Here is a 24,978-nt window from a genome sequence, read left to right on the forward strand (position 1 = left end):
CCCATTGTATGTCCTCTTCCAGGAGCAAAAATATATCGTCAGCCTTGGACTTAAAGCACTTATGTTTCTTCTTAGTACCGTAAGGGGGGCGGGAGGGTGGAGCCCTGTTCTGAGATGGACCCGGAGAAGAGTGGGAAGGTCAGAGGCTGTGCAAGGGGGGGGGAGGGGGGGGTAGTTCAGCCAATTGGAGGGATCCGGCGAGCAGCGGGATAGCAGAAAAACTGCCTGATGGAGGGGCCTGTGGAGTGAAATTGTACGGTGAAAAAGCGAAGTCGGTTACCGAAGGCAGAATACTAGGGTTTGAGCCCGAGAAGTGGGGGTCTGAACCAGGGTTAGGGTTTAGACAAGCAGAGACAAACCCAAGTGAGGACGGAGATGCCGGAGGAGTGGAGAGAGCTGGCCAGGTGGGGGGATCGTCCGGCAGGACCACAGGAGGCCGGGAAGGCTCAGCCAGGGAGAATCCGGAGCTGAATAAGCAGGTCGACGTGGAAAAAGGGGTACGCCAGATGGAAACCCCTTCCAACGGGTCATCGGAGTAATCAACGGCATCCAGATCCTCCATGGTGACAGCTGCGCCTTGGAACAGAGAAGCCCTTCTTTCGACCGCAGGAAACGGAAAGCAGACACCCTCGAGCCGGTCAACACAGTGACCACAGGCACGCCACGAGAGGAGCGGTTAAGGAGACAAGGAGAAAAAAACCCCGTGAGACCCGCTCAGGATAGATGCCCCCGGTGCAACGACCGCGACAGGTAAACTGAGGGCAGAGAGTAGCGACAGAAAGCGGAGAGTGAGCCCGGCGGGGAAACATCGGCCGGTCTGAGAACCGCTGCAAAGGAGAAAACCCTAACCGTAACCTTCTGTTGCAGACTTCATCCTCGCCATTTTCGTCTCCACTAAATCCTAATTATTATAATTACGTAATAATTAATATTAATATTAAATACTTACCAATTATTTAACAGTTATTAATGCAGTTGTTATATTTCTATCTATTTATATCAACTACATTAATGTGATTGTACATGTGATTACTAAATAGCTATCCATATATATCAACCACATGTATTAATGTCATTGTGCTAATAATTACATATATATTAAAATCATTAGTTTGGAAGTTTTTTAGAAAAGAGTAATTTTTAACTAGTCAAAATTGAATCTTCTTATTTTATTTTAGTTTGTTTAAAATTATATAGATTATATCTCCATATTTAATAAGATGTTTGATTCCAAATTAACATAAATTTTATAATAAAATGATAATATATCATATAATTTTTAATATTTCAATTATATAGATTTATCATTTTATAAATTTAGGTGAATTTTTTATTGTGAGAAAAAAAACAAGATATTTAATGATAAAATATTTTTGGTATATAAAAAAAATAGTTATTGAAATATTATAAAATAAAAATTATAAATATAGCAAGTAGAATAAAAATTTATACAATATATTATCCAATTTTAATGTCACGATCAAGCTAGACACCAAATTGGTGTATGAGACCCCCTTGTTTGCGGGACAAATGACCCATTTTCGTGCAGCGATTTGACTGCTACGTCTACGAAGACATACATCCTCTACCCCCCTCTGGTTTTAAGCTTGAGACCTCTTAGGAGGAAACCCATGTTCTCATCCATTAGGCTCAATAAAGTTTGTAATACAGTGAATATTTATTACAATAATAATGTTTTTTTGGTTTGATAACGTCTACTTGTAAATAAAAATAATATTTAACTTATTAATATAATATATTTTAAGTAAAATAATATATACATGTAAGATTGGTGGAAAACACTCCCGAAATCCATCCACCCATGTCGTATACTTTTGGGAAATCCTTGACATGCTAAATGCCCTGCACACACGCGCGCACACACATATATATAAATATTAGCATAATATATTTTAGTTTAATATATAATACACATATAATTAATATTATTAATATACTACAAGTAAATATATAAAATATATTGACAATTATTATTAAGAATAACATAATGGTGAGAATAAATACATATTATTAATAGGAACTAAATTTTATTATTATGTTATATGTGGATTAGATTAAAGTTTTATTAATATACTCCAGGTAAATGTATAAAATATATTGACAATTATATTCATAAATATATAATTATTATTAACAATAACATAATGGTGAGAATAAATACATATTATTAATAAGAACTAAATGTTATTATTATGTTATCTCTAGATTAGATTAAAGTTATAAATATAAATTTTATATAACACCTAATATTATATTAATATATGAAATAATTTTAACCTAATAAGTATATTTTTATAAATACAAAATACTATGTCTATTATTATTTATATAGATATTAATAATAAAAAAATAGTTAGCCTTTAACAAGATACATCTAATAGTGGGTGGTGGATATACGATCTATCGATGATTGGTAAATGTGGTTGTAAATGTATTTCATATACATTGATATCAACCACATTGGTAAATGTAGCACCAATGTGGATGTGCTAGTATATACATGTAAGAGTGGTGTCAAATGCTCTCGAAATCTATGTGTTCATGACATATACTTCTCGGGCATTTTTGACATGCTAAATGGAGTGCACACCAACTTCCTGAGGAAATCTATAACAGATTGATGTAACGACAAGTTGATGGCTTGAATGATGAGTTCCAATACATTGTGTAGGGCTTGGATTTAGAGTTTCTACTGAGGAACAACACTTATTGATTTTTGAATTCAAGCTTTTGTGATCCATAATTTGTTAATTTATGAAAAATTTTGGAGAAAATCACATAGATAATATTTGGTCGACGTGTTTCGAACCAGCCAGTGTGGTTCATCTTTTAGGGCAAGATGAATAAATAGATCTTAAAGGAAGGTTAAATAAGAAGATAGGTCAACCTAATTGTTAGAGGGAAAACGGCTATATTTAACTGGGGAGAGAAAATTATAAATATAATATTATAAAACAACTAAATGGTTATATATGATCAGTGAAGATAATTACTTTAAAATGTTTAAATAATAATAAATAATAATTTAATTTATTTAAATAAGTATATTAATAAACTTATTCATTCTTTATTATTATTTTTTTTATTTTTAATTAATATTATTTGTTTATTTAATTGATTATTAATAATTAATATTATTTATTTATTTATTATGCAATTAAAAATGAGACTCAAAAAAATCCTTTTATTATTATTTATTTTTCACTTTTATTATTTATTTATTTTTACGTTTATATATTTTTAGTTTATTTAATTAGTTATATTTTTATTTTTATTTCATTTATTTATAATAATAATAATAAAATGTTGTTTATAACTGCTCGTTTTTTATTTTTATATAAATTTTTAAAATTTTATTTTATTTAATAATTTTCATGGTATAATTATTTATTTATCCATTTTATTATTTATTTACTTTTACTTTTATATATTTTTAGTTTTGTTAATAAGTAATTATATTTTTATTTTTATTTCATCTATCTATTTATTTATTTATTAAAAAAAAAAATTAAAACCCCTCACTTGTTATTTTTTATATAATTTTTTAAAAATTTAGTGTATTTCTTTTGTCTCATTTTTAACAGCATAATAAATAAATAAATAAATAATATTAACTATTAATAATCAATTTAATAAACAAATAATATTAATTAAAAATAAAAAATAAATAAAATAATAATAAGGAATGAATGAGTTTATTAATATACTTATTTAAATAAATTAAATTATTATTTATTATTATTTAAACATTTTAAACTAATCTCCTCCACTAATCATATATAGCTATTTAGTTGTTTTATAATATTATATTTATAATTTTCCCTTCCTAGTCAAATATAGTCGTTTTCCTCTAACAGTTAGGTTGACCTATCATCCTATTCCTCTAAGATCTGTCTCTTCATTTGTCTTGAAGTTGAACCACACTAGCTGGTTTGAAAAGCGTCGACCAAATATTCTCTATGTGATTTTCTCCAAAAAAATTCATGAATTAACAACTTATTGATTTGTTTAGAGTTTGGCTTCAGTGTTTGTGACAAGGAATAAGACTTCTTGTGGTTCTAGTACTTTTGTAGATTCTAGATTTATGTGGTGTATTGTAAAAGTTTTATGTGGATATTTCTTTTTGATGATTTTTTTATTTTTCTAAATTTGAATCTTTATTTTACGGTCATAAATAAAAAGATGTTGGTATATTTTTGTTATTTCAAGACATGATATTTTAAATATTAATTAGCTTATATTCCTCAATTTATGTGTTTTTTTTTCAGGTTTGTTGTCACTATTCATCTCAATATCAAAATATTCAAACAAGATGTTGGTATATTTTTGTTATTTCAAGACATGATATTTTAAATATTAATTAGCTTATATTCCTCAATTTATGTGTTTTTTTTTTCAGGTTTGTTGTCACTATTCATCTCAATATCAAAATATTCAAACTTTGTTTCCTTACGTTCAAATTTTTACTGCCACTATTCATCTCAATATCAAGATATTCAAACGTAGGTGTAGAGGATAATTAAACCTCTCCCTAGCACTCCAATTATTATCATTTATCGTCCCTATATCCATGTTTATCATTAATATCAATATAATTATGAAGTTTTGTACAAATTTATTATGAAAAATCATTTAGAAATGCATAAACGTTGGCTAGTCTATAATAAATAAACTATAAAACATTTTGGCCATAATTTTGAAGAAAAAAATAAACTTCCAATAATTTTATATATTGTTTATATATTTTAGCATTTTTTTAAGTAATATTATTTTATCCTATAAAATTTAAATAAATTATTTTTAAAATATTTTTTTCAAAAAATGAAAAAGTAACTCATCTAACACTTAAAATTTAAATAGAAAACAAATAATATTATTAAAACCAAATGAAAAAGTAACTCATCTAACACTTAAAATTTTCATTCTATTTAAATATAGAAAACAAATAATATTATTAAAACCATAAATTAAAAAATTTCATTCTATTTAAATCTGTAAAACAAATAGTGTTATTAAAATCATAAATTAAAAGAAAAAAACACCACCAATAAACATATATTCTATTAATATGCATTCTATTAATCTAATGATATTAGTAGATACCACACAAATCGCATTATTAATATTGTCATCGCTAATTCAAATATAATTGACGGCAGAGTTGGGCAAAAATGGAATTGAAAATTATAAAAGTGAATGCGGAGTTTGGCGAAAATGGAATTGAAAATTATAAAAGTGAATGCAGAGTGGCAAAAACGGAATTGAACATTGTAAAATGTGAGAGGTGCACTATGCGTTGACGTGAGAAGAAAGTAAAGGTCAGCGCCCATGTTTATTAAGATAAATTCTATTTTATATATATATATATATTTCATTTTTGTTGAGTAAAATTGATTGAAAAATATGAATAAAATGAAAAAAAAACGTAGAGTTTAAACTATTTTTAATTGGATAGGTTTTAACATTTTTTGATAATTAAATTTAATATTTAATTATTAAATGTCTTATAACACCACCAATAACTATTATAGACTCTGTCTTAAATATTTTTGGTCCCTGAGTTTAAATTTCAGAATGTGATAATTATTCACATTTTCATTTTTGAGAATGATTATAAAATTCATGCAAATAAATAGAACTCAAAATTTATTAATTGTGTTAAATCATTCTTGTGACATTAAGGAAATCTTTGTGAAATTTTTGAAAGGATAGGGGCTTATGGATCTCATCTGCATGATTAAATGACTCTTATGATGTCTGTACTTTGCAATTATAATTCTTCTTTCCTCTTTAAGAATTCATATTAACCACTTTATTAAATTTTGTATTAATACATTTTATACAATTTAAATAACTATCTTATAGATCCATCACATAAATGAGTTGTTTGCAGACATGTTTCAAGCCAACTAATGTAATTCATCTTCAGAACTATTAGATGAAGACAATTTGATCCAACAGGGTTTATAATAAAATATTTTTAACTTAGAATGCTTCCCCTTTTTAAGCCTTGTTGAATCAGATTCTCTTCATCTAATTGTCTTGATGACGAACCACATTACCTGGTTTGAGCCTTGTTGAATTAGATTCTCTTCATCTAATTGTCTTGATGATGAACCACATTACTTGGTTTGAAACTGTCATGTAGCACAATTGTACAAGAAAAAAATGTTTTTGTTTTTTTATTTAAAGGACTTGTATTGTCACTTTCTGTTACTCAACTACTGTGATGATAGTCAATTTGTGTTTATGGTATTTAGGGTTGCAACGAAAGGAAGTATAATATTAATTTGAAGTTGAACATACTCTCCTTATGCATCTACAATTTAAATATACACCTTATTCCTTTACCTGCCTCACTTTGGCAATATGTATAAATTTTCGCATTGCTTACATTATAAAAGGTCTCGGTAGGCATGTTCCCATCAAATGTCTTTTTATGTATTGGTGAAATCTTTGTGTGTATTTTAAAATAAGTTAATGTAAGTTTCTATGCATACCTACCCACTGGTTTAACACCTAACTTACGATATTTACCTTCATAACCATGGAAGTTGGTTATTTAATCGAGTAACTATCGCTCTAATGTTTCAATCCCTTCATGGTGTGTTTCCACCTATGTCATCATACACACGACGATGTATGGAGAAGGTAGTACACCAGAAAGTTGCATGGAAAATCCTCTTTCACGACGCAACCCTTATCACATGCTGATCACATGGGATTGATGTCACTACCCGCCTTGGTTTGCGGTGGACGACTCGGATTGATCGAGGCAATCTAACGATTGTTGTTTTCTTTTCAAACCCTAAACCCTTAACATCATTTTTTCCCTGCTCATTTGTGCAATGACTTTCTGGTTACTCTGCTTATGGTTACTTGGAAAGAGTTCAAACAACGGTTACTTTGGAAAATAACAGTGTTTCCATGAAGTATGTCAAATTCTGTTAATTTTAGATATGTTCTATGCCTAGAGCAATTTATTTCAATTTTCACAGTTAGCTCAATATATTTTCCATATTAGCAATCACATCAGCATTAAAGTATATTGCAGATAGAACATAAACATAGATTACAGAAGACAAGCCAAGAGACACAAGATGTGGCACTAGCCAAGGACAAACCCCAATGTGGGGAAACCCTTGATCAATTCTTCTTATATGTTCTTCAATAGTTCAGCAGAGAGAGAGAGAGAGTACATTTACAACAAAAGCCAACACTTTGACTTATCTAAATAAGAGCATAGATCATCCTTAAGAAGATGATACATGAGGTAGCCGAACTTAGTTGAAGAGTTGACATGATGCTTCAACTGATTCTCCAAGATGACTCCATTGCCTTACTGCACCTATCATTGTGCTGCTCCTCATCATCATGCAGCACCTCACCGTATTGCACCATGATGCACCCATCATCACTATGTTGCATCTCATCATGCTTCATCAATCATGATTGTACCCATCATTGTACTGCATCATGTACCATGGCTCCACCATGAACCATTGCTACACCAAGTATCATTGTTGTCCCAAGTACCATTGTTGCAACATGGACTTGCTGTCCCATATGCCATTGCTGCCACATGTCATTGTTGCTGTCCCATTACTAGCACTACCGGATCTGCACCTAATATGTCTTTTCCTCACCTCGGAATGTCATATAAATGGCTCCAACAGGCTGCAAGGAAAACTGATCCAAATCTAGTCACACACTGTGACCCAACACACTTCAACACTGTTGTTCCAAGTCTGCTTTCACTGTTGTTTATACTGTGACTGGTTAGGGCATCTAGTCATGCTGCAACAGCCCTTACAAACCCATCTAACAGTCCACAAACAACCCTCAAAGATTGTGGCACACCTTCATGGGACTCCACACTTAGTATGATGTTGTTCTGGGCATATACTAGCCCTTAATCCACCCTATGCAGACCCTAACTATGGTGCTATGGCCTAGCACACAGTCCACCTGTAGCATACGACCAACACCATACAAGAACTCTGCCCACAAAACAATGCCCAAATAGACTTGCGAGAGAGGTCTCCTAATTCAGTCTTCCTAGCAAGCAACTAGGCCTTCCTTTCAGCAACTCAGTACCATGTTTAGCCCACAAAACAGTCCTTGATCTCCTCGCTGGCTTGGCCTCTTCTCGTTGAAACGAATAGCCTCATTTGAGATAGCGTATGACCCTTCCCATGACTGCGTCTAGGGCACTCTAGAACAACACCATAGGACATGCGTTTAGGCCTCTCCATATAGCGTCCTATGCCGTCCTTTCTTGCACCCAAGACACCTCAATAGACCTACGGCTAGGGCTTGAACAGACTTACTGCTAGCGCTGGGCAGATCTACGGTTAGGGCAGATTAGATCTGCAAGAGTAGGGCCTCGTCCATCGTGTTATTTCTCCATCCTAGTATTGCAGCTAGGCTCCTTTAGGTAGCGTATCGAAGTAGGGTCTCCTCCCTTGAATTGCTGCTAGATCATCCTCCTTACAACTGTGTTAGGGCTTGTTGCTTAGGACTGCGTCTAGGGCTTCATAGTAGGGCTCCTTACCTTCTGCGCTTTAGGGCTTCCTCTCTTAGATTTCTCTTCCACTAAAACCCAGAACAAGTGGAGAGAAATCAAGAGTGAAGTGAGTGAGAAAATGACTCTCAAGTCACCTCCTTTTATACTAAAACGTTGAGCACATGCGTGGGTTATTTGGTTGCTCGCTGACCTTGACGAATTGTCTTATAACACAAATAAATTCATAACTCCATGAATACTTATCAGAATCGGATGATCTTTAGATCAATCCTACACCTCTCGATGAGAGGGATCCAAGAAAAATATCAATTGCCATAAATAAGATGACCCACATGGATTTTTGCCCTAGTTGCCAATTTTAACACTCCCTCTCAACTAGGGGGGAATCCATCCGTTGCTCCAACTGTACTGTCTTTGCCATCAGTGCCCTGCACTGCTATGCTTTGTTGAACCATAAAGAAAAAGAATTGATTGAGAATGTCTCATACCATTCTCTATTAACCCAAAGTCAGTGACATATGAAGAGAGTGTGTCATACCACTCTTACTGATCCCAGATCAATTCCAAAAGAGAGTGAGTTATGTCACTCTAACTGAGCCAAAGTCAGTTTCATTGATCCTAGATCAATATCACAAGAGAGTGTTTCAAACCACTCATACTGATCCCAGATCAATATCACAAGAGAGTGTCTCAAACCACTCATATTGATCCCAGATCAATGTAGGGCATCGTAGCATAGGGAGTACGGTAGATACAACAATGCGTCCATCGATAGTACTACTATGGCCCCTAACCCCATTTCCCTACTCATTGGCCAGATTAGAGGTACTTCCCATGAGTCCCAGACTACATGGGTAGGATGCCCCAACAGGAGAACCACTCATTATGTCCATAAGTCGCCACGGGGTATCACAGGGCAAGGTTGAACCATTCACCCTGTACACATCTCACCATTAAGGGAGGGTGAGTCGCCCTATGGTCACTTGTTGCTCCAAGAATTACCCCAAGCCCCCCGGAGCTCCCAGAGCTCAATGCATGCATCATGTAGGACCCTCATAAGAGGGTCTCTCAACGACTCCAAGTCATTCGGGAAAGTAACAAATTTGACCTTTCCCCAGGGCTTCGACAGAATGTCTACGACTTGTACATCAGTGTCAATGCGATGGAGCCTTCTCGCTCATCGATGTACCATATCCCAGATAAGGTAGTATCTGATGTCTATACGCTGGAGCAATTATACAATATGGGATTCCTTAATAGTCGAATCCCCCTTTGGTTGACACAGAAGATCACGGTGGCATCCATCATGTGTACAAACAACTCACTGAAGAGTTTCTACAACCAAGCAGCTTCACACGAGGTCGTACTCGTAGCTATGTATTCAATCTCAATAAGTGCTCAAAGCAATCGTCTTCTGCTTCCTGCTCATCCAGGATACCGAAGCAGAACCCAAAGAGAACCAGCAATCAGAAGTGCTCTTGCGATCCTCCACACTACCCAGTCAGCGTTCGAATAATCGTGTAGCTTCACATTTCCAGTAGTGTATCTCAATCCATGAGAGATTGTGCCCCGAAGATATTTTAGAAGATTCTTGGCACCAATCCAGTGACGCTCAACCAAATATGAGCTCAATATGCTAACTGCAAAACATATATCCGAACGAAAGTTCACCAAGAACATCAATGCGAATGAGTTTATGAAACTCAGAGGCATTTCCTAAATCTGGTTCGGCATCACTACCACATAGCTTCTAAATCTAAATCATATCAAGTAGGGCCCCATAATAAGTATACCTCTGGTGCTATAGGTGAGATGTGACAACTGACATGGTCCCCAATGGACCATCCTGCGACTCGATACAAATTTCCAGACCTGAACCCATGAGTAAAAGCATTTTTAAAATTTCCATTTTCAAACACGTACCTTTCCATCGATGAATGTTGCCACCCTGAAACCTTTGACTTCCATTGCCGAAATGGAAACCAGGTTCTTCTTGCGATCAGGTACATAAAGAGCTTCTTTTAAATGAATCTAGTTACCCTCATTCAATTGAGAGGTAACATTCCCTACACCCTTTCCGGGATAGGTGGCATTGACTCCAAGTATAATCCCATGAGTGTTTCCATCTCTACCAAATTAGAGAGAGCACCCTTCTAATGATGAAGTGCCTTGAAGCACTACAATCAATAACCAAGATTCCCAAAGAGTCTAGAGGAGAGGGCCAATATAAGATAATGCATCTTTATCTTATCAAAAACAACATTTGATTCTTCATACCTGGGGTTCCTTGCTTTCTTCGAAGAGACGGCTATTTCCTTGATGACCTGCATTACCTTTCATTCCTTCAATCATTGAAGATGTCCCTGGAATGATTGTTTTCTTCATCTAGTGATGTGTCACTGCCATTCGGAAACTCCTTCGCATAATGGCCGAACTTATTACAAACAAGGCATCTGCCTTTCCTTCCACCCTTAGGTCCGTACTTCCCATTGAAGTGATATTTAGGTAGGCCATCAGAAGCTTTCGATGCGCCATACTGATAATTTTCTCTGCTTCAACTTCACCCTTGGTGAATTTGAAGAGGGATGAGGAACCCATTGAGCCTCTTGTCCTTTCTCAACTGTCTTCAGTGATTGCTCTTTCACTCTTGCTTGGGCTTTGTCTTCAGCTCAACTCTGATACCATGTTAATTTTAGGTATGTTCTATGCTTAGAACAATTTATTTCAATTTTCACAGTTAGCTCAATATTTTTTCCAGATTAGCAATCACATCAGCATTAAAGTAAATTTCAGATAGAACATAAACATAGATCGCAGAAGACAAACCAAGACAAGAGGACACAAGAAGTGGCGCTAGGCAAGGACAAACCCCAATGTGGGGAAACCCTTGATCAATTCTTCTTATATGTTCTTCAATAGTTTAGCGAAGAGAGAGAGAGAGTACATTTACAACATAAGTCAACACTTTGACTTATCTAAATAAGAGCATAGATCATCCCTAAGAAGATGATACATGAGGTAGTTGAACTCAGTTGAAGACATGCTGCTTCAACTGATATTCCAAGGTGACTCCATCGCCTTGTGTATAGAAGTAGGGTCTTCTCCCTTGAATTGCTACTAGATCATCCTCCTTAGGACTGTGTTAGGGCTTGCTGCTTAGGACTATGTCTAGGGCTTCATACTAGGGCTCCTTACCTTCTGCGTTTTGGGGCTTCCTCTTTTAGATTTCTCTTCCACTAAAACCCAAAACAAGTGGAGAGAAATCAAGAGTGAAGTGAGTGAGAAAATGACTCTCAAGGCACCTCCTTTTATACTAAAACGTTGAGCACATGTGTGGGTTATTTGGTTGCTGGCCAACCTTCACAAATTGCCTTATAACACAAATAAATTCATAACTCCATGAATACTTATCGGAATTGGATGATCTTTAGATCAATCCTACACCTCTCGATGAGAGGGATCCAAGAAAAATATCAGCTGCCATAAATAAAATGACCCACATGGAGTTTGGCCCTAGTTGCCAATTTTAACAAATTCCTTTCATAGAGATACTACATATGGCACAACACCGCATTCTTGGAGTCAAAGTCTAATAACGAAGACATGAAAGGAATCAATAGATGGCGCCTCGTGTCTTTTCCTTTGTGCTCCTGTAGCCATTTCTCCAATATGAACTCACCGTGCCTATTCAATGGAGTTAATTTTTGGTATGTTCTATGCTAGAGCAATTTATTTAAATTTTCACAGTTAGCAATCACATCACCATTACGATAAACTGCAGATAGAACATAGATATAAAACGCAGAAGACAAGCCAAGACAAGAGGACACAAGATATGGCGCAAGCCAGGGACAAACCCCACAATGTGTGGGGAAACCCTTTGATCAAATCTTCTTTTATCTTCAAAGTTCAGCAGAGAAAGAGATAGAGAGAGAGAGTACATTTACAACAGAAGTCAACACTTTGACTTATCTAGATCTAGCATAGATCATAGTGTATAATGATGAGATCAGTTGAAGACATTCTGCTTCAACTGATTCTCAAGGTGACTCCTTCACCTATCATCATTCCGCATCTCGTCCATTTGCTGTACCTTACAGTGTACTGCACCACGCTGCACTAATCATCCTGCTTCATGCTGCCCATGCTCTCATACATTATGCTGCCCATGATCTCATCTGTCATGCTGCCCATGATTTGTTATCTTGATACTAGATCTAAATATAGTAATGACTGTTGAGACTGTATGTTTCCTTTTACAGGTATGAGAAACACTGAAACTTATTGAGATGACATCCAACATAATCCTCATTACTGTTGTTTACAGCGTCCTCATCACACCTCCTAGGTTAGGTTACAACTGTACCTCAGAGACATCCGGGACTGATAACCAAAGTGACATTGCTGCTGCCTTAATTCATTCAAGATGCTTTCCATGTCATCATGCAGTCCATTCATACATCATGCTGCCAGCAGACCTAATTTGTCATGCTATTACCTACAGCAATCCTTCCTCTGCTTGTGTATAAGGTGTTACCATTTACAGCGCAATAGGTGACTACATATATCAGCATATATGTTTCCATTGCTGCGTATGAATGTCTTTATAACCGCATGTAACTTCAGTTCTTCTTCATGACAGCAGATAACTGTGGCTACTTGTCTTTACAGTGGTTCCATGTACCTGACTGCGGCTCTTCTATCCCTGTGGCTTCATATACCTAGGCTCTCTATAGCCCACTGATCTGTGGCTCCTTGACCTCCATTGACTGCGGCTTGCTGCGGCTGCTCTTCTTCTTATGACTGCGGCTGTTCCTTTTATCACTGTGGCTCACTGTGGCTTGACTGCGGCCTTTTCTTCATTACTGTGGCTACCATCTATACCTGCGGGACTATGGATTGACTGCAGCCTTCTCTTCATTACTGTGGCTACCATCTATACCTGCGGGACTATGGATTGACTGCAGCCTTCTCTTTATTATTGTGGCTGCCTTTTACTGTGTATAAGGAGTCTACGAGACTGCGTCTTCATTCCAACTATAATCTCTACCATACTGTGCGTATATATATATATATAGCCTTCATTCCAGCGTATGGACTGCTTCTTTATTCCAGCATATAGATCTATATTATATGACTCTGATTCTTTGCTTCATTACGCTGGCTTCATAGCTGCGTATAGATCCATATTAGCTGTGTTGCATGTCTGCGTGTAGACTATAGGGCATGCTGTGCATGTAACAGGTTTGCTGCGTATATAGCTAGGGCATCATCCACGTATAAGCATGTTACTCTTGGTGTCTCACTCCTTCTCCAAAAACCCAAGACGTGGAGAGGAGGAGATCACTCAAGAATACATGTTCAAATGACATCAAATATTCATCTATTTATACTAAAAACATAGATGATGAATAGACACGTCTATTGGGCTTCTGAGCCTACGTAAGATGCTGGTCGGCTAGATAATAAAGCCATAACCTAAATAAATTAATATCTCCATAAATACATATCGGAATCGGATGATCTTTGGATCAATCCTACACCTCTCGACGAGAGGGATCCAATAAAAATATCAGCTGCCATAAATAAGCTGACCAACATGGAGTTTGGCCCTAGTTGCCAATTTAACACTCCCTCTCAACTAGGGAGAACTCCATCCGCTAATCCATGTGAACGACTGTACTGTCTCTGCCATCAGTGCCCTGCACTGTTCTGCCCAACTCGGCTCAGCCCTGCTGGCTCTGCTCTACTCTGCTCATCTCCGCTGAACTATGAAGAAGAAGAATTGATCGAGAATGAGTCATATCATTCTCCACTGACCTGAAGTCAGTCTCAGAGTGCATACCACTAGTCCCAGACCAGTCTCAACTGACCCGAAGTCAGCTTCATAGTAAGTACCACTCCTACCACTGGTCCCAGACCAGTATCGCAGTCTCAGAGAGTGTACCACTGGTCCCAGACCAGTCTCAACCGACCCAAAGTCAGCGTCATAGTATGTACCACTCTCACTGGTCCCAGACCAGTATCGCAGTCTCAGAGAGTGTACCACTGGTCCCAGACCAGTCTCAACCGACCCGAAGTCAGTGTCATAGTATGTACCACTCTCACTGGTCCCAGACCAGTACTGCACTGACACAAAGTCAGTCTCGGAGTATGTACCACTGGTCCCGGACCAGTCACAGCCGACCCGAAGTCAGCGTCATAGCATGTACAACTCCTACCACTGGTCCCAGACCAGTATCATTGATCCCAGATCAATGGAGGACATCCTAGCGTAGGGAGTACGGTAGATACAACGATGCGTCCATCGGTATTACTATGGTCCCTAACTTCATTTCCCTGCTCATTGATCAGATGAGAGGTACTTCCCATGAGTCCCAGACTGCATGGGTAGGAAGCCTCGACAGGAGAACTTAATCAATCCTGTCCTCACAGGAGAACACATCAATCCTGCTACAATCACCATGGAGAACACATCAATCCAGGCTGCCATGGAGAACACATCAATCCAGGCCTCACAGGAGAACACATCAATCCTGCTACAATCGCCATGGAGAACACATCAATCCAGGCCTCACAGGAGAACTAATCATCCTGCTACACAAGAGAGCGAATCATCTTGTCCCACAAGAGAGCGAATCATCTTGTTCCAGCGCGCACCACCAGGGGAGGGTGAGTCACCCTGTGGTCATATGTTGCTCCAATAGAACTGCAAGCCCCCCAAAGCTCCTAGAGCTCAATGTATGCAGCATGCAGGACCCTTTTACAAAGGTCTCTCGACGACTCCAAGTCGTTCGGGAAAATCACAAATTTGATCTTTCCTTAGGGCTCTGTCCTGTACATCATCTCAGTGTGATGGAGCCTCCTCGATCATCGACTTACCATATCCCAGATAAGGCAGTAATTGATGTCTATCTGCTGGAGCAATTGTCAAATACGGGATTCCTCAATAATCGAATCCCATCTCTGGTTGTCACAGAGATTCACAGTGGTATTCATCATGTGTACAAACAGCTCACTGAAGAGCTTCAGCAACCAGACTGCCTCACAGAAGGCCATACTATCAGCAATGTATTCTGCCTTGGTGGTGCTCAGAGTCATCGACTTCTGCTTCCTGCTCATCCAAACAGCACTGAGAAGTGCTCTTGTGATCCTCCATACTTCCTGCCCATTCATCATTCAAATAATCATGTGGTTTCATATTTCCGGCAGTGTATCTCAATTCATGAGAGATTGTGCCCTGAAGATATCTTAGAAGATTCTTGGCACCAATCTAGTGAGGCTCAACCAAATATGAGCTCACCATGCTAACTGCAACACAGATGTCCGGACGGAGGTTCTCCAAGAACATCAACGCAAATGAGTTTATGAAACTCAGAGGCATTTCCCAAATCTGGTCCGACATCATTACCATATAACTTCTGAAAGTTAAGATCCTTGAGGTAGTCACAGGTTTGCAGCTTATCTTCCCACATTCAGAATCCAACTCCCTCTGTCTCCTATAAATGAGAGGGTTTGCACCTGTTAGACATAGGTGTCGGTATGAGAGGTTTATCATCCACAACCTTTGAGTAATGGTTTGGATCGGTTTCACTCCTAGTGAATCTCAGCTGCATTAGATAGCTATCAATCCTCTCATACTATGCCCGAGGTGTTTGTCTTCAAGCCATAGAGGGCTTTCTTCCACCTGTACACATGAGATTCCTTGATCATGATTCTCAAACTCCTCAGGTTGTTCCAAACCTGTGAACCTGCTGCATGAGGGGAATGGCCCCCTTATAATATTTTCCTTCGGTACATGTACCTTCATGCTTCTTTTTGAATTCAGGCATCCTAGTCACCATCTGACTCACAGACCTCCGGTGCTGAGTCAATGGAAATGGTCCCCAGTGGACTTCCTGCAACTTGATACAACCCTGAACTCAAAAACATCTTTCAAAAAATCTATTTTCAAAACACGTACCTTTCCTTATTTCAACAAGGCATCCGCCTTTCCTTCCACCCTTAGATCCGAACTTCCCAATGAAGTGATCTTAAGATGGACCATCAGAATCTTCCGCTGCGCCATTCTGATAACATTATCTGCTTTGACTTCACCCTAGGTGAATTATGAGGAATCCATTGTTCCTTCTGTCTTGTCCCAACTGTCTTCGGTGATTGCTCTTTCACTCTTGCTTGGGCATTGTCTTCACCTCAGCTCTGATACCATGTTAATTTTTGGTATGTTCTATGCTAGAGCAATTTATTTAAATTTTCACAGTTAGCAATCACATCACCATTACGATAAACTGCAGATAGAACATAGATATAAAACGCAGAAGACAAGCCAAGACAAGAGGACACAAGATATGGCGCAAGCCAGGGACAAACCCCACAATGTGTGGGGAAACCCTTTGATCAAATCTTCTTTTATCTTCAAAGTTCAGCAGAGAAAGAGATAGAGAGAGAGAGTACATTTACAACAGAAGTCAACACTTTGACTTATCTAGATCTAGCATAGATCATAGTGTATAATGATGAGATCAGTTGAAGACATTCTGTTTCAACTGATTCTCAAGGTGACTCCTTCACCTATCATCATTCCGCATCTCGTCCATTTGCTGTACCTTACAGTGTACTGCACCACGCTGCACTAATCATCCTGCTTCATGCTGCCCATGCTCTCATACATTATGCTGCCCATGATCTCATCTGTCATGCTGCCCATGATTTGTTATCTTGATACTAGATCTAAATATAGTAATGACTGTTGAGACTGTATGTTTCCTTTTACAGGTATGAGAAACACTGAAACTTATTGAGATGACATCCAACATAATCCTCATTACTGTTGTTTACAGCGTCCTCATCACACCTCCTAGGTTAGGTTACAACTGTACCTCAGAGACATCCGGGACTGATAACCAAAGTGACATTGCTGTTGCCTTAATTCATTCAAGATGCTTTCCATGTCATCATGCAGTCCATTCATACATCATGCTGCCAGCAGACCTAATTTGTCATGCTATTACCTACAGCAATCCTTCCTCTGCTTGTGTATAAGGTGTTACCATTTACAGCGCAATAGGTGACTACATATATCAGCATATATGTTTCCATTGCTGCGTATGAATGTCTTTATAACCGCATGTAACTTTAGTTCTTCTTCATGACAGCAGATAACTGTGGCTACTTGTCTTTACAGTGGTTCCATGTACCTGACTGCGGCTCTTCTATCCCTGTGGCTTCATATACCTAGGCTCTCTATAGCCCACTGATCTGTGGCTCCTTAACCTCCATTGACTGCGGCTTGCTGCGGCTGCTCTTCTTCTTATGACTGCGGCTGTTCCTTTTATCACTGTGGCTCACTGTGGCTTGACTGCGGCCTTTTCTTCATTACTGTGGCTACCATCTATACCTGCGGGACTATGGATTGACTGCAGCCTTCTCTTCATTACTGTGGCTACCATCTATACCTGCGGGACTATGGATTGACTGCAGCCTTCTCTTTATTATTGTGGCTGCCTTTTACTGTGTATAAGGAGTCTACGAGACTGCGTCTTCATTCCAACTATAATCTCTACCATACTGTGCGTATATATATATATATAGCCTTCATTCCAGCGTATGGACTGCTTCTTTATTCCAGCATATAGATCTATATTATATGACTCTGATTCTTTGCTTCATTACGCTGGCTTCATAGCTGCGTATAGATCCATATTAGCTGTGTTTCATGTTTGCGTGTAGACTATAGGGCATGCTGTGCATGTAACAGGTTTGCTGCGTATATAGCTAGGGCATCATCCACGTATAAGCATGTTACTCTTGGTGTCTCACTCCTTCTCCAAAAACCCAAGACGTGGAGAGGAGGAGATCACTCAAGAATACATGTTCAAATGACATCAAATATTCATCTATTTATACTAAAAACATAGATGATGAATAGACACGTCTATTGGGCTTCTGAGCCTACGTAAGATGCTGGTCGGCTAGATAATAAAGCCATAACCTAAATAAATTAATATCTCCATAAATACATATCGGAATCGGATGATCTTTGGATCAATCCTACACCTCTCGACGAGAGGGATCCAATAAAAATATCAGCTGCCATAAATAAGCTGACCAACATGGAGTTTGGCCCTAGTTGCCAATTTAACAAATGGTAAATCCTACACTTTGGCTATCTATATAAGTATACTTGTGTTTTATTCTAGTTGCTCCTATTCGCACTTCCACAAATCACTGTAGTCATTGTGCTAACCCCTGAATTCATTGTTTTTCTTTTTTCTTTTTTCTTTGTGTAGGTTCTCTCACAAATTCCTATCAGGTAAAACCCCCTTGTTGCGTTTTGTTTTTTCTTGATTTACTTCTTAAGGAAAAGGTATGTAAATATGTTATTAGTTCTTCGTACTCCTCTAATTGTATTACTCTTAGTTCAAGATGTAGCTTGGGGTTTTTCCAGGGAGCATGGCCTCGTGTTTCATTCTTGCTCCAGTAATCTGGCATTCGCTGCACAGAAGCTTTACTGGTATGGTCTGGTTCTATGCATCCAGTAATTCTACTGTCATAATCCGCTCTACCAAGCCAATAGGGTTTTAAACTTCTTTCATTATTTAATACCCTGGCATAGGGAAAAATCCCAAAGTTTCAATTACTTCCAGCTCATTTTCTAGATGGCTAGGCATGCATAGGGTTTATTTGCTAAAATTGGCAACTAGGGCCAAACTCCATGTGGGTCTTCTTATTTATAGAAGATGATATTTTTCTTGGATTCCTCTCGTCAAGAGGTGTAGGATTGATCTAAAGATCATCTGATTCCAACATGTATTCATGGAGATATGAATTTATTTGTGTTATGCGACAATTCGTCAAGGTCGGCCAGCAACCAAATTGCCCCCATCTATCCTTAACATCATACTATAAAAAGAGGTGGCTTTCAAGTCATTTGGTACACACCTCTTGTGATCTCCTCCTCTCCACTTGCTTGGGTTTTACTGGAAGGAGTCCCTAAGAGAATACCCAGCCCTAGAAGGTTTGCCCTATCCCTAGATGTTGTCTAAAGAGATCTATATGTTGCCCTCATCTACATTTATGGAGGATGATTGTTACATTAGAGGAATCTTCGCTGCTCAAAAGGAGGCTCTTATAACGCAAAAAGGAAAGGCTTCAACGCTGGTATGGAGGAGCCCTAACGCTGCCCTAATAAAGAACATAATGTTGTCATGAAAGTGAACCTAACACAGTCATGGAAGAAGGTTTAACACAGGCCCTAACTATTGGCCTTATTCCACTCTAATTCGCTGGAAAGAAGAGGTCTCTTCCGCAAGTCAAATGAGGGTTCTATACAGCTAGAGGAGGATCCCTTCACGTTGTCCTAAAGGAGACCTTTATACGCAGCAAGATATACGCTGCCAATGGATGCTCCAAAAGGAGCCCTAGTTGTAGTCTCTCACACAGTTAGACGCAGTCCTAATGAGAGGATATACCCTAGCCGCAGATACTAATGAGAGCTCTTCGCTGTCAATGAAGGAGCTCTATGAACGTTGTCCTAATGGAGGATGATCATCACATTGACCAGGAGGCTCCTATGCAGTCATAGGAGAAGCTTTATCACAGGTATGGAGATGACCTAGGAGTAGTCACAAACTCGGATGTATGGAAAATGTCTGGATACATAGTGCAGCATCACAATTGGTGCAACATAGTGCAACATGACAATTGTGCAGCATAGTGATGAATGGTGCAGCATAGTGCAGCATGACAATGGTGCAGCATAATGATGATGAATGGTGCAATATAGTGCAGCATGACAGTGGTGCAGCATAGTGCAGCATGATAGTGGTGCAGCGTAGTGATGAATGGTGCAGCATAGTGCAGCGTGACAGTGGTGCATCCTAATGATGATGAATGGTGCAGCATAGTGTAATGAAGTACAGCATGATGGGTGCGGCACAATGATGATTATATGCAGTATGATGAGTGCAGCATAGTGTAATGAAGTGCAACAAAGTGATGGGTGTAGCTCAGTCATGGGAGCAGCACAATGATGAGAACATCACAGTGATGGGTGTAGCTTAATGATGGGAGCAACACAGTGATGAGAACAGCACAGTGATGGGTGCAACACTGTGATGGGTGTAGCATGGTGATGGAATCACCTTGGAGAATCAGTTGAAGCAGTATGCCTTCAGCTGAGTTCAAATCAGCTACCTCATGTGTTATCTTCTTAGTGAAGATCTCTACTCTTATTTTGTCAAGTCAAAATGTTGACTACTGATGTATATGTACTATCTCTCTCTCTGTTGAACTATTCAAGGACACAAGAAGAATTGATCAAGGGTTCCCCACATTGGGGTTTGTCCCTGGCTGGCGCCACATCTTGTGTCCTCTTGTCTTGGCTTGTTTTCTGCGATTTATGTTTATGCTCTTTCTGCATTTTACTATCATGCTAAATGTGATTGCTAATTTGGAATTGATATTGAGCTAATATGGAAAATTGAAGTAAATTTGCTCTCAGCATAGAACATACCTAAAATTAACATTATTCCCATTTATTCCCTGTCAAGTATTATCTCATCTTATCTCTTCGTGTGATTCTCATTCACTCCTCTATAGTTGTATTCCCTGAATGGTTTTCAATTCAATGGGTCTAATTTTGATATATCTCTAGTGCTTCCATTACAGTTGTGAAGGAAACTCCTAAAACTTATTTTCCATAGGCAATCATTTTTATTTCGTTGAATTTCTAACTTGTGAATAAATTTGTGAATTTATTTCCTTGCTTATAGTTTAGATTTGCTTTTTGTGTGTTGTGGCAAATACAGGTATGAAGGCTAGCATTATCATTTGACTCATTACCCCAATTTACACTAGAAAAAGGGGGGTTGAAGAATCTACCTCCTCAACATGTGGGCCAAAAACAACTACAGGTTTATCTTCTTGTAGATTCACAGTATCATTCACATTTACATTTTGAGACAAGTTGATAAACTCAACAATTTCCTTTTTGTAAGATGGTGCCTTGACCAACTCTGTGAGAGGTACCTGAATTTTTATTTTCTCCAATTCTTTAGTGAGACTAAATGCATGGAGTTGTCTTGCATTCCTTTCTGTTTCTTCTTCACTTCTCCTCATAATTGGAATTTCTTCTGGAATGGAAACAATTCTTTCTAAAGGAATTTTATCAGTTTTATCTTGGGAAGACTCACCTTGATGCATCTGAGTCTTGCTATTTACACTCTGCTGCTGCTTTCCTTTATTCAGTTGTTTTGCAGGTTGTGCCTCTTGTGGAGTCGCCTTTTGTAAGGGAGCAAAAACCTGCTGCTCACCTTCATTTTCTTGAACTCTAGATCTTTTTCTTGATCTCAAGTCATACTTCTTGTGCAATTATGCCTGCATAAAATCAGTAAACTGCTTCCAATACTCATCAATTTCATTTTCATCAAAAGTGACATATGTTTCAGTATATTCTTCTTCAACACCTATTTCATCTTCGCCCCCTACATACAATGTGGAAATATGATCATCATGATCTTTAGAATATTCTTCTGATGCTTCACCAGGATCTGCCTCTAAGTAGAGTGGCGCTTGGACTTGATCTTGGTCCTTTCTTTCCTTCTGCAAAATCTGCAAAGGTTGCCTTCTGTATTGGGGATTAAAACCTCTATTCTGTTGTACTTGCCTTTGAGAATTTTTATTCTCCAATTCCAATTTAATCAATTTGCTAGACAAATTTTTTATCACCTTGTTCATATCCTCCAATGTCTGATTTTGAGATGATTCCTCTTTGGCCTTTCCCTTATCTTGTGCAGGTTGTGTCTCTGGTGCTTTTCCTGCAACCACCAGATTTGCTTCTATCTCTAGAGCATCAGTTTGAATCTGGTCAAGGGTTGGGGATCTTCTCTCCCTTAACGTGAATCCAAAGTCTGATTCAAATGCCCCTGCAAAAGTCACTTTTGCACCAGTAGGAGGGGGCTTGATCTCCACTGGAAGACTATTGTAAAGCTTATTAAACCTTCTGATGAAATCAACAATGCTTTCATCAGATTTCCTTTTGATAGAATTGAATTTTAAGCGAATATCCATGATCTCACTTCTCTCCCCATCTCTGGGTGAACTGGCACTCCATCTCTTCCCATGTAGGGATAGAGTTATTAGCAAGCCCTTTAAACCACTTTCTTGCTTCACCATCTAAAGATTGCACAAAAAGTCTTAAAACAACATCCAGGTGTTCAACATTGAGATTTTCTACAAAGTTACAGAACACCGCTATATGTTTCTCTGTTGTTTGTTCATCTTCCCCCGTGAAACGAGGAAGAATCTTTAAGTATTCTTGAGGCATCAGATTCAGTTGTTGAGGCAACTGAATAGGTGCATACCTATTCAGCAAGAATGCAGGTGCTGCCATGTTTGCACCAGAACTTACTGAACCTTGAGTACCAGCAGATGCAGAACTTTCCTGAAAGGTAAATGGAGTATGAAAAGGAGGTAATGTAGATATAGGTTCAGGTTGAACAACTATAGCAGATATATTTTCAAGTACTGAAAAAAAGACAGACTCTAAAGACTGTTCTTGAAATTTGGGTTCTTGAAATGAGGTGGATGTAAAAGGTGATTCTTGATCAAGAAAAGGTAATCTTTTTGCTAAATTTTTGGGTGAAAGATGTGCAGAACTGCTGCCAGGTGCAGACAGTGTGGGACTTGGTGTAGATGGATTTTTTGGTTTCCAAACCCTCTTAGAAACTAATCTCTCAAGGTCTGAAAGAACTTGAGCTTTCTGTTGTGAGGTATCTGACCTCGTATGAGGCCTTTTTGAAGCCAGAGTTGCAATTCTTGTTCAATACAGCCAAATATTTCCTCCTCACTGAACAACCAAAGGAAAATATTAAAACCCAAGGAAAAATGTTCTTGTCTTCAATCCCCGGCAACGACGCCAATTAATGTTGTCCCTCAAGAAACCAATTTCTAGGTTGTGGAGAAATTGTGCCTAAGACATTAAAGTTTTATTATGCATGTCACTCATTTGTATAAAGTGTCTTTATCTTGAGGAGTATGAAGAGCATTATCTTAAAACCCTTGACATATAGCTGATATGAAAATTTCAAGATGCCATGTGGTGTTGGATACAAATGTTGTGTGAAGAATACTTGGGAAGATTAAAGACAATATGTTGTGTTTAATAGAAACTATTATCTTTAACTTAGAAGAAATACAGAGAAAGAAGCTTTAAACATGGGAGCGCTATTTTAAGGAAATTTAACTTTATTCACAGAAGCAAACAAAGACCCGCAACTTCATTACCATATTTAAAGAGAGAAAGAGACAAAATGACACATAACAGAGAGATTACAAATCATACCCAACACCATATGGAAAACTCCTAATTCTTTCATTAATCATCAATTCATCAAGTACAAAATTGTGTAGTCTTCAGATTCCCAAAACTCGAACCTTTCTTCTTTGATTTTCCTTCTTTTTATACATCATGGGATAGTTGGTAACTACCAAAAAATTGTCGAACTACTTAACTACTTTCTAACTACCTAAAGTAAAAAGTCATTTTAAAATATTACATTGGAGGGTAAAAGACACCTCACTTTTCTTAGGAAATAAAATAACATAAAACAAAATGGAATTAAATTATGATTGGTTGTTGTTGGTCACTATTCGGATTGGTGGCTTGAGTAGATGGCCCTGCTGGTGCATCTTTTGTCTGTTCTATCATCCACTCTTTGCATCTTCTCCACAATGGTACATTCGACTTTGCTGCTTCTTCCAATTTGTTGAGTGCCATTCTGAATGTTGTGATCCTACTATAAGTAGGCTTGTCTGTAAACAAAGTCTTCACCATCCACAAAAGTTTAAAATCCTTATTAAGATAATTCACAATAGTTTCTCCCTTCAGTACTGTTGTCTTCTCATGGGTGCTGTCAATCTTACTTTTTGCTTCAACTAGCAAAGTCTCATATGATTTCCATGGCAGCAAGTTTCCTTGTAAATCCCAGCAAGAGGGGAGCCCAGCTCTAACTCTTTTATCAAACAGGATATTGAACCTAGAAACTGCTTCTTTTATTTCATTCATTTTCTTCTCAGCAGTTTTTCTGTAGATATTTTTGATAATCATCTTATTAAAATCCATTGCACACAGCGTTCTGTCCATAATGTCATGTTCCTTTAGCTCTGAAGCAGACTTAGAGTTAATAAAATCTATCATTCTTTTTGCAAACTTGGATCTCTCTAACAATTTCTGCTTATTTTGCATAACCAAACTTTCCATGTCTCTGACAATTGTTTTCTCAACAGACACAATGACAAGGAATTCCCAGATGTTCCTGATAACTTCAATAATCTCGTCCCAGAGAATTTCCCTAGCCTGGATTAAAAACATATTACCTTTCATTTTCTCCTTCAGCCTTTTAATCTCCTCTTCAAAATCTTGAAAAAAG

At 37.8% G+C, this 24,978-nt stretch overlaps 1 protein-coding gene across 1 annotated transcript in view; it reads right to left on the reverse strand.

The window, feature by feature from the left end:
• The window catches only part of LOC149159181 (protein RETICULATA-RELATED 5, chloroplastic-like), a 441,272-nt gene that overhangs the window by 68,984 nt on the left and 347,310 nt on the right, over positions 1-24,978 (reverse strand). The window lies entirely within an intron of this gene.

This window comes from Pinus tabuliformis, chromosome 5_2 (genome assembly GCF_031772625.1).
Source record: "Pinus tabuliformis cultivar Carrire ecotype Pingquan chromosome 5_2, CPIR1, whole genome shotgun sequence".
NCBI classification, from domain to species: Eukaryota; Viridiplantae; Streptophyta; class Pinopsida; order Pinales; family Pinaceae; genus Pinus; species Pinus tabuliformis.